General features: G+C 36.2%; 1 protein-coding gene and 1 long non-coding RNA gene across 2 annotated transcripts in view; one reads left to right on the forward strand and one right to left on the reverse strand.

The window, feature by feature from the left end:
* The window catches only part of LOC145680996 (uncharacterized), a 1,339,336-nt gene that overhangs the window by 381,215 nt on the left and 945,706 nt on the right, over positions 1 to 12,415 (reverse strand). The gene's annotated exons all lie outside the window — the stretch shown is intronic.
* The window catches only part of LOC145680997 (uncharacterized), a 597,524-nt gene that overhangs the window by 336,558 nt on the left and 248,551 nt on the right, over positions 1 to 12,415 (forward strand). The gene's annotated exons all lie outside the window — the stretch shown is intronic.

A 12,415-nucleotide genomic window follows, 5' to 3' on the forward strand; every position in this document is an offset into this window, starting at 1 on the left:
TATTATGTATATCATAGAAAACACTAGAGATGGTATCGAGACGAGATTGAGTAGTCTCGGTCTCGTCTCGGTTCCAAATTCGAGACGAGACCAAGACTATTCTCCGTCTTGATACCATACACAAAATTGTATCGAGACGAGACTGAGGGTTTCGGTCTCGTCTCGATTTCGAAAAGCACGGCTCGGTCTCAAGTTCGAGTTAAGATCGAGATCGAGACTAGTTTCGGTCTCGGTACCGTCCTCTGAAAAGTGAAAACACTACAGTACCTTATTATCCTATCTACGAAGATTAAAAAAAAAAGTTTCAACGTAGAAAATCCAGGTCAAGTTATAAAATTGATAACTTCGCTAGCAGGTTGGGTGCCGCTAGTAACGGAAAGGTATTTATGACTCTGTCACCAGTTTGGAGTTACAGGGGAGAGAAGATGTTTTGTCTCAAGCTGTCGCCAGCAGCTCGTCTGCCAAACACCTGCATGTTCAGCGCTTGATGGAGGACAGAATCAATACCTCATAAGAGAGGAAATATACCTGTTTCTGGTTTTTCTCTTATTTACAAGGCAATTTTCGTCTGTATAAATACTGTATGAAAAAAACTGATCTGGAGTGAAATCTGAAATAAGAAAATTGATCTTAAAAAAAACAAAGGATTGAGAGTTCTAGTTCAATGAAAACCTTTACTGACTCAAGGGACTAAAAATTAGTTCGTAATTCGTGCTAACCGAAATTCGTGTTAACTGATAAAACTTCCTATAAGATAACGTACGGCGATGCCGGGACCGAAATTTTGTTCGTCCTAACCGAGTGTTCGGCTTAAGCGAGTTCGTGTTAACGAGGTTATACTGTATATATAAACGTAGTAGTCCTCCTGACTGATACTGATAGATCAATGTTCAGGCCAAACAACTTAAGCTGGAAACAAACATTTAAGACGATACATAGGATTTATGACTTTAAATTATCACTAATGAAGATTGTTTAGAAAATACGATGTGAGAGATGCGTGGACATAAAGCTAGCAATTATTATAGTAAGATATCTATATCTCGGAATCGCGTAAAGTTAGTCATGAAATTTAATGTTTGGGCTTCTCATTTAAAATTATTAAAAACGTATTTAACTGTTTTTGTATGTTTGATTTTACAATGGAAGAAAGAAAACGTGTACTAAGAAATCCAAATGAGAACTTGGAATTTCATGCAAGACTTGGAATACAGGAAAATTCTATAATATGAAAGTTGCAGAAGGAAGAACAGTTAATATTGACCGTAGTAACACGTGACATATTTTGCTTATATTTTTACATTTTTTATATAATAGGGTAAGGGCACCGAATATGGAATACTTTTTGTTTCTTCTTTATTTCTCAGAAATGCGTATTCCAGAATAAAAATATTATGCATCATACTACTTGTGGTACCTTTGCAAAACAAAATACAAGTATGAAAGTTTGTTCCTCATTAATGATTTTTTACAATATTACAAAATTGAAAGAAACTCAATTTCCCATATTAGGCACACCCCGCTCCTAATATGGAACACTACCTGTTCTTAAAATGAAATACTAGAACAAAACATGCTCATTTGTCTACAATGCGATGTTTGGATAATTCGAGGATGGGCACGATCTCTGCTCAGACCGCCTATCCTGGCGCCGGCCTTTGGTGAGGTTTTCCCTGCTTTCCCTCAGTATCATTAGGCGTATTCCGGGATGATACTTTTTTCTTAGGCCAGGGTCGAGTCCTTTCGAATTCGTAGACTTCATTTAAAGGCCGATGTGATCTCGGAGTTCGAGGCCCGAATATTTCCTTTGTTCCTTTCCTTAAGCTAATAAATTTCTTTCTTCCTTTCTTTAAGAGTAGTAGTAGTAGTACTAGTAGTAGTAGTTATTATAATTAGGAATATTCCAAATTAGGATCCTGCTAGTATTCCATATTGGGAAAAATCGCCATTTTGGATAGTTCTCTTCCTACACACGCTTACGTGATTCTCTGTGTACTGAATCTTTATGCCTTCATGGTACACTATATATGTAATCTAAATATCACAAACTCAACAATAATACATAACTCTTTGCGTACATTCAGCAGTATGGAAAGATACGTTCGAAAAACTCAAGTTCTTCAGAAAAATATTCTGCAACAAAAGAAAATGGCTTGTTATCGTTCGGCAGCAAACCACTCATGCGCAGATTAAGGGCGCCACGGTGTACAAGTTTACGTACAGTCCACTCAGTGGCAGAACATAGCAGACAAAATAATCTGGTATTTCATATTAGGAACGTATTCCATATATGGCGCACCCACCCTATATTAGGTTGAATTTCAACAAAGATAGAACATTTTGGAGACTTCTTGATTTATTTACTAATAGAAAGCTAAAGATAGGAGAATCTTTACAAATAAATTCATTTATTTTCTGGAACAGCCATTTTCAGCATTTTAATAAGAGATGAAAAAAAATGAAAATCTTGTTTATAAACAAAGAAAGTAGGTACGTGCAGTAATCAGATATTAAGAATAATAATAGGAAGAATAAGGAAGAATGTTCTTAGCTTTCCAGTCATTTTGAAATGACATACGAAATGAACACTAAGTCTCAAAATATCATACTTAGCCCTGTAAATATAAGTACTTCTCTAAGCACATAATAAAGCCACTACTTTTGACTCAGATTTCTTCTCTTGATATCATAATATATGAAAAGCTTGTGTCTCTAATTAGAAGGCTGCTAAAGAAGCCTTGAACAGGATTCTCCCTTCATGGGCGTATTTTCCTTGCTTCTTACTAATGAGATCGAGACATATATATTCACTCAACTAATTGTTTTCGTCAACGACTTTGCTGTGAAATGGATTTAATTTTTAGCTCGCAACACAGATTTGACTGCACAGTATTCTTAAATAGTTTGAAAAAAAAAAAAAAAAGATCTTGGGTGCTAAGCAACGTATAAGGGTTGTTCCTACAAGGAAAATGAAGATAATCAGATCCTAGACTAAACATAAAGAGCACAGAGAAACAGCCCCATCAAAGGTGATTTCATATAACAAATGCGCAAAAAATTCTTAGTCAGCGTAGGTTGAAAAACGCTTCCTCTGAGTGGAGAATTTTTTTCTTTTAGTTTTACAAACCATTCAGTTTTAAAAAAGAAGGACGACGAATAGAAATGTATGATTTTGAACGAATTACCAAAATGACAAAACAGGAGAATCCCTAGAAAACCCAGGAACACAATGTTGTCAACTACAAACTCACGTGACCTGCAATCGAACCTGGGACCTTTCTCACCCCAGAGATAAGCGCTCTACCATTTAAAACAAAACTAGCGTCAGTTACCCCCTTCTCTGGGTTAAAATAATAAAAATTAGTAATATTTTGCGTTAATCAGTCATTTTTTACTATTACTGGCGCTCTCTCAAATCAATAGAAACAAAGAAAATATAATGAAAAATCAGAAAATTATAAGTAATGTATATACTTAAAAATTAAATATTACTAATTTGGGCTCCATTTGGATTTAAACGGCTTCGAAAATGTCACTTTTCATTTCAACGACCACAAAATCTATCGATTCGGCACAAATAGACCCTATAAGTCATTTTCGTCATTTTTATATATCTCCCCCTCCCCAAGTTGCGGGGCTGAATGTGGATTTAAACGGCAACAGAAGTATCTCTTTTCATCTCAGCTATATATATATATATATATATATATATATATATATATATATATATATATATATATATATATATATATATATATATTACAATTTGCTCACAAATGAGAGATGAAACATTTTAGAACTCGACGGGAGAAAAGGTCTTGGCCTGTTGTGAATGAATTAACAAAAATAAACTTAAATATCGCGCCGTTGTGATGGTACATTACCTACGCGTGCGATACAAAACGGCCATTACACTGCAAATTGAAGGTCGAACACACAATAAATGCCTCATACGTGTCTCTCAAGCTGCTCTGTGTATTTCTCTCTCAGATCTCACTGTTGGAAGTTGTCTATTGCACGCTAGTTGTTGTGTGTGTGTGTGTGTTGAAGTGAAGTGTAAAGTATTCCCTATTAGTCAGCATAATGCCCCGTACGAAAAGGGAATTGGACATTGAAACGAGAGCAAAAATAGTTACTTTACGTGAAGAAGGCTATACAATACGGGAAATAGCCGCAGAAGTGAAAATACCATATACTACAGTGCATGATACCTTAAAACGATTTTCTGAAACAGGGGAAAATCGCCCTCAAACGAGATCTTGGAGGCCTAGAGCTACTACTGCAAGGGAGGACAAGTACATTATAGTGACAAGCAAACGCGACAGGTTGAAAACAGTGCCCTAAATACAAGCTGAAATGAACGAAACTCGCGAAAAGCCGATCAGCTATGAAACTGTCCGGACGCGGTTAGTTAATGCGGGACTAAACGGTCGTGTGGCAACTAGGAAACCGCTCTTGCGCCCTCAAAACAAAAAGAAGAGATTGCTGTGGGCAAGAAAATTTGCAAGCTGGGGACCAGAGCAGTGGAACAAGTGCTTATTTACTGACGAATCAAAGTTTGAGCTCTTCAGTCATAGACGCAGGGTTTTCGTGCGTCGCTCCAAGGGCGAAAGACTGCTTCCATCGTGTATTTTGCCAACGGTAAAGCACGGGCGTGGTTCTGTGATGGTGTGGGGTTGCTTTGGTAACAATCAAGTGGGGGAATTAGTGCAAAAAAAAGGGTACAATGCAGAAAGAACAGTACCATCAGATTTTGATCAGACACGCAGTGCCATCTGGAAGAGGCTCATTGGTCGTGGGTTCATCATGCAACAAGACAATGCCCCAAAACACATCCCGACTTTGTAGAGGGTATTTGCCAGCAAAAGAGCAACAGGGAGATTCAAGAATATGGTGTGGTTCCTACCATCACCGGATTGTAATGCAATTGAACTTGATAAGGCAGTTCGAAAGATGCGTCTCTCTAGCGAGAAACACTTATTTGAGTGTCTTCGCAAAGCCTGGACAGCAATCAAGCCCGAAACTCTACAGAGACTAATACGCCGAATGCCCGAAGTCTGTAAAGCTGTTATCACAGCACGTGGAGGCTATTTTGATGAATCAAAGATTTAAGATTTTTGACAAAACAATGGTCCATTTCTGTTAAATTTCTGTATTTTCCTCAGGTTCCAGATAAAAATAAATTCCATTGAAATGTCTTTGCTTTTTCTCGAATACACGTAAAGTATACATAAACCTACTTTGTACGGAAATGAACTTTAGAGGTCCATAGCTCTAATACTATGGGATCCACCGTAGTCGGGTTAAGACTTTATTTAGGAACTAGTATGAGTCCTATTCAAATATCCGGGGCCAAACCACACTTCGACGAAAAATGAGATTATGATGGAAATGGATTATTTTGTCATCTGTCTATCAGTTTCCGAACTAAGTGTGTATGTGATTTGTTCCCCGAGTCTTCAAAAATGGGAATGAAAATATGTCACGGTTTGAGGCACAACAAATCGTGTCCTGAGAGAAGGGGTCAAACCACAGTCCAGCTATAACGGCCAATCATAAGACATGTCTGCTTTGAAACAAAGATGGTGCAGCCTGGTAGCATGCTACCAAACACAACTGCACGAAAAGTTCGTAAACATGTGTTAAATGCGGAAACGAAATATTGCTAAAAAGCAATGAAACAGTGAACAGCAATGCAATATGGAAAATGTATACATGTGTATATGACTAAAAACAGTAGCATCCCGTGGTTCATCTAAAATCGGATCCTGCTTGGTGGAATTTCTTCTGAATCCGGGCCATGTTCTACACAAGATAGAACTATGTTTCTTTTCGGACTGCTGCTTTGGACAAAACAAGTGCATTACTATTTTCTTGTTGTATTACATTCTGGTTCATTCACACAAGTTTGAAGAAATATGTTACCATTACCTATTTCAAAACCACACCTTTATGTGATGCTGATTTTGTACTTATCGAGAAAAAAGCAGTTGATTTTGTACTTATCGAGAGACAAGTCATATATACATGCCTGAAGAGTGGTACGATCTTGTTGAAAGAGCCATAGTGCAGGATCCATTTCATGTAATACGCATGCCATCTGATATGAAAGATGTACAACCCATTTCCAAAGTGTTATTCAAAGACACAGTGGATGAAACTGTCAGTAAGGTGAAAATGCGAAAGGTGACTGCTGTCAGAGTATCGGCTACTGAACCTGGGTTCATCTTGGTTAAGTGCACCTACTCACCAGTTGAGGTATGGAAGAAACTTCGTAATTTCCAGAAACATCTAGGCCAGAGATGGGCACCCTCACTCATTTTTGCCCTCAAGAGGGCCGCCCTCACCGTTACTCACCCTCATTTTGGTAGATGAGTGTGATGATGTGTGAAGGTGAGGATGAGGGAATCGACTGAGGGTGAGGGAGTCAACTGAGGGTGAGGGTGGCTGAGAGTGATGGAGTCAATTGAAGGTGAGGGTGAGTGAGGGTTAGCAAAAATGCCCATCTCTGATCTAGGCACAGGGTGCAAATGAATAGTGTCCGCTACGGTTGATCTATGGCCTCTATTTGACAGCTTGGGTGGATGGAAGATCAACTTTCCTGATGGTAGGAAGATAAACGATTTGAAGTATAGTGATCTGATAAAGACGATGCCACTTATTCCACCCGTGTACCACCCATTCTACTGAAATCTGAAATCAGACCATAACGCGGACAATTTGGTTAGGTTAGATTAAAAATCTAAACTAACCTATTGTATTTAGTTTGTATTAAATAAACTGCCAGATATCATCACTGCAAAATATTTCCGTTACATTAGTAATATTCATTTATTACTCTTAATACAACATACTTTACATCGTGTATTACAGGTTAAAAGTTGCACAGATGTCTGTAGAGTTGTATGCAAAAATAATAGAATCGCCTTCACAGGGGAAAATTTGCAGTTATGTGCTAAAATTTGCCCTTCGACTTCTCGGAATTCAGTTTTTGTGGCTTGGCCCCCTCTCTCGGTCTGCCCTTCAATTCTACAGAAGACAGTGTAGCAAACTCATTTTTGAAAAAAAAAAGTGTTCAAACACGTTCTTTTCCTGTACTGTTACAAACATCAAACAATATACATATATGCTAATTCTACTCTGCCCGTAGCACTAATTTGTCAATTAATAATTTATGATCAACAACTGAATAAACACGAAGAGTTACATTTTCTGTAGGAACATGAAACATTGAACAGCTTATAGAATGCAATGTACTCCACTTAACCTAACCAACATTCAGCTGAAGAAAAACAATTTAGAAGAAAGGATTTCGTAATTTACGGCGTAGTACAAGAATGAAGAAAGTAAACATGTTTCATAACTTGTTTATTCTTACGACATAAAACAACGAATTTCCACTTGAAATGGAATTAAAGAAAGAAAATAAAACACCGTTATTTAGGTGCACACACCCGGAAAATTAATATTTTTATTGAGGGCAAGATCTTTACGTCTATGCCTTAATATATATAAGTTTTCCTGGGTAAAGGATTGTCTCTGAAAAACTCCGTAGGTTCTTTCTCTACTGTTGAGGAATCTTGAAATCAATACTCGTTGTTGTTTGGATTTAACAAGACAAACTTTACAGAAGAAGGTACTCTTAAAGTACGTTGAAGAAAGATGTTGTTATAAAATTCTTTGTGTTTACTGTACGTGACCATTGCTGTTTGAAATACAACATCTTAAGTTTTCTTTGTGAAGATAAGATTTAACACACTTATCCACACTTCTGTATACAATAAACCAGAGTTTTTCATGGGTTTCATGGGGCTCTCGAAGACAAGCGGAAGAGATAAATATAATCAGAATTTAATACCTAAAATATTTTTAAATATTATTTTGTACTTTGTCCTGATAAGCATATTTTTATTTTTATACATACTGTTAAGAACAAAAAATTGATTTAGTAAACATTTTCAACAGGTGTATAGTTGTTTAAAAATCAATTTAAATGAAAGAGGTACGATATGAAACTAATGAGAACTGCATGTTGAAATACCAGAAAAATACGAACGTAACAAAACCTGCATATTGAAATACAATCGAATCGTAGAGTTCGAAAATCGGTCATCTCCATCGAAGTTAATTTGAGAGGAGTGACAAACAAAACTAAATTAATCAATATGTATCTGACATATAGGGTTATTTTCATTTTTGGAAAGTAGACAAATGTCAGTTCTACGGTTCGAAAATGAAAACAACTCTACAGTATATGTCAGATGCATATTGACTAATTTAGTTTTATTTGTCACTATTCTCAAATTAGCTTCGATGGAGATGACCGCTTTTCGAACTCAACGATTCAATTAAAATTGAAAGCTAGTGAGATACCTGAGCACGGTGTGATTTCACTAATGCTGCAATATCTAGTTCAATCTTCGTGACGCACATCATCAAGTCATTTAAAATAGTCAATAACTTTTTCAACTTTTTCGTAAGTTTTTTTTTAAAACCAAAATTAGAAATCACATTATTTTTTTTTTATCACATGACCCAAAATTAAGGGAGTTATTAAGTTTTAAAATTTTCAAATGGCCTCCATTTTGAAACATTATGACGGATCGGATTCGATATTTGTAATATAAATGAACCGACCAAATTTGGTTTTAATCTATTTGCTTCTAGGGAAGTTACTGTATCCACTGTATATAAAAAAATGAATTCTACTATTATAGAAGTAGGTAGATACCGTAAGATCTCCGCAATAGGTATATTAAAAATCCCACACAAGTGTATTACAAACCAGAAATTATAAGGGAGTTACTGGCAAGAACATGTTATAAAATGGGGTTCATGATATGAATTAGATTAAGAACCACTGCAATAAGCAGTGAGAAATCGATACAATTTTGGGGAAGAGTGATCGAGCTTTCAGGTATGTGTGTTTCATTATCATACATTCAAGCAAAATTCCAAGTAAATATGTCCAGATTCTGTGGGGCCGAACCAAACTTTGAGAAGCCCAGACTCGTATAATTGTCGTCCATGTATAAACATAGATTTTTATATAGGCTTTAATTGTGTAAGCGGTTCATTTCCTTAAGAGCCGGACGTACTAAAGATAATACAAAATTTAACATTTTTCTTTTGCTGGTTTTCCATAACGGAAAGAAAATAATTAAATGCAACTTACCAAAATCATAGATAATGTTATTCTATAACAGAAAATATGAACTTGAAGAATTTTCAGTGTTGCCATCCATAGAAATTACAGTGTTGCCAGAATAACATTTCCCCCAAAAATCTAAGTTAACACAATGACTTGAGGAACGAACTGAACTGCATTTGATTGCGTATAATGTCTTGGAATCCTGTGAACTACTTTTTAAATAATAGTTGTATTTAGTTTGTATAAACAAATAGTTTTAACATACGGCTATTAAAATTAAATAATAATGTTATTTAAAAAGTAGTTCACAGGGTAGCAAAACAACATGATACGTAATCAAATGCAGTTGGTTCCTTCTTCAAGTCATTGCCTTAACTTAGATTTCGGGAATTCTTATTCTGGTAACACTTCAATTTCTATGGATGGCAACATTGAAAATTCTTCAGGTTCATATTTTCTGTTGTAGAATAACATTACCTATGATTGTGGTAAGGTGCATTTCATTATCTCCTTTCACTAATGAAAAACAAACAAAATTTTGTATTATTTTTAGTATGTCGGGCTCTTAACAAACAATTGACATTATGTAGAGTCGTTCTAACGCGTAATTAGAGCCATACTAAAGAGTTGATCCAACATATTTCTTGCAGTAGTCAAGCCTTTAGTATGCCGCTAATCATACGTCAAAACAACTCTTTATAAGGCTCCATGAAACTAGAAATGATGTGACTTACTGGTAACTGGAATCCAAATTCAGTTTGTTAAAAAAAAAAAAAAAATCCAAAGTGTTCAGTGTGCAATCTGGACCAGACTCCCTCTTTTACTAGGACATATGCCTTTTTCAAGCGCTGAAAACCGGATTTTGAAGAAAATAGGAAAACGTCTTCTTTTTTGGAATGACAGCTTCTTTAGGATGTTGGTTAGTATTAATACTGTTGCAATGTTCAAATTACAAGGAAACATAACAGCCAGTTATAAGAGCCAAGAAAAATAATACTTCTATAATTGATACTGCCCCAAAAATTTAGATGTATAAATTATAATTTCTCGCTATACTATTAAGATTTTTCCAACAATTAATGTTCTACCTTTATCCTTTTTAACTAAAGAATTCTTTCGTAATAAAACTGAATTTTTATGGAAGAATAGGTGTAATGAAAATGGGCGGGAAACGCAGACTTCTAGAAAACTCATGGACATCATGTAGTTCATAGCAATCTTACCTGGAACGGGGCATACCTCACAGCAGAGGTAAACGCCCTACTACCGATTCACTGTGTCTCTATTACAAGGTTTCTCGAGTAACACACACACACACACACACACACACACACATATATATATATATATATATATATGTTCGAAGTGGAATAAAAGCAGAGGCGGTATGTTTTATTACAATTTTGATTCGACATTCCGGATAACTAAATACTGGGAAAACCATGGGAGAGCTTCTCCGTAGTTACGGGGAAAGGGAGCATGAAGACTCTTTGCTCCCCATCCCGACCTTTCTGGGAATATGAAACAATCTTCTTATATTATACAAAATTATACACGAAAATGCTCAAAAACCGAGTTCTTATATGAACATTTTTTAAAACAGTTTCTCGTGGGACAGCTCTTAAACCTCCACTCGACTGAGCGGTATTCCAGACCCCGGAAGGATATTTGGCCTTCCATTGAGCTTTAAACTTCCTGATAAATGAACTTATTGGGGAAGCATGTAAGAGTGTTGCTTTTTAATTTGTACTAAAGACTGCATATTGAAAATATTTAACTTCCATTAAGTAACAATATCAGATTGAATTATCTAAAAGCAATCATCACAAAGATGTAAATATTAGAGATACAATCACGCACCCAATCACAGCACATGTATTTACGTGTTATCTAATTATTATAAAGACGCAAAATTACTTTTTGATTAAAATAACAGATTTTTTTTGATTGTATAAACTACATTTTTCCCTCGTAAATATTGGACTCAGTTATGTATTTCTTTATCATTGTAGGCACAAAAGAAGTCCCGACGTACTCATAACAATACTTTTCGGTTTGAGTTTAAACTAGTTGCCTGAATATACTACTTTTTGTTTGAACTGGGCTCATGATTCATTCCTTTCAGTCATGGGACCCTTATCTGCAACCAACACGAGTTCTTGCTTAGAGCAAGGGGTGAACTTATTTGTAGACACCTCATTTTAGAAACAAAAGGTAGGAAAAGTAACAAAAAATGTCTGTGCTGGCAACGTAGAAATTATTTCTAATTAAGAAATAAAACCTTTTACGTGCAAAGCTATTCGTCAATTACTGTGCATAAAAATGGATTTATTAAAGGTATATTAGCATCCACTTTCCAGTGACGGTATGTCTTGATTACCGAAAAACCAGAGACGGTATGTCTCCATCACTGAAAAAACAGAGGTGGTCCGCATACCATCTCACTCACTCCGACCACTGTATATTTCTATATATATATATACAGGCCCGTAGCCAGCCCAAAAATTTAGGGGGGGCCCGGTAGAAGTTAGGGGGGGCCCGACCCAATCATATTATACTTTTTCACCATATTATAGTTCATTTGCAAGCCTACCGTGAAATTTTATGGGGGCCAGCCAAACTTTAGGGGGCCCGGCCCCCTTGCCCCCCCATGGTATACAGGGTGTTTCAAAACAACAGCGACAACGTCTGGGAGGTGAGTCCTGATACCAAGACAAAAGAAAAAGTGTAGACCAACTTGGGTGAACACACTCTTCTTTTCGGAGTTATAGGCTGACGAAAACATGAAAAAATGAAATTTAGAAGTCCATAGCTCCGAAACTATGGGACCTACCGTAGTCGGGTCAAGACTTTATTTATGAACTAGTACGTGCGCTATCCAAAAATACATGTTTCAGAATCCTAAGATACTCACGTAACTATCTTTATAGAGCGAGTTCTGCTATGGGCATATAATCTGAAGTACTAAAAAACTACCTCTATAAAATTCTTACGGAAGTACCGCAGGATTATGAAACTTGGATATTTGGATAGGGCACATAGTTCCTAAGTGAAGTCTTGACCCGACTACGGTAGGTCCCATAGTTTTGGAGGTATGGATCTTTCAAATTCATTTTTTCATGTTTTCGGCGGCTTATAACTCCGAAACAAAGCATTTGTGCACCCAGGTATTGTAATATTTTTTTATTATGAAATCTAAACATGTCCTCTTTTTTTAAAGTCTATCTAATGTTAACACCAGCAATGAACCAATTCATCCCTGAA

The sequence above is a fragment of the Thermobia domestica genome, chromosome 3, assembly GCF_964235325.1.
Source record: "Thermobia domestica chromosome 3, izTheDome1.hap1.1, whole genome shotgun sequence".
Taxonomy (NCBI): domain Eukaryota; kingdom Metazoa; phylum Arthropoda; class Insecta; order Zygentoma; family Lepismatidae; genus Thermobia; species Thermobia domestica.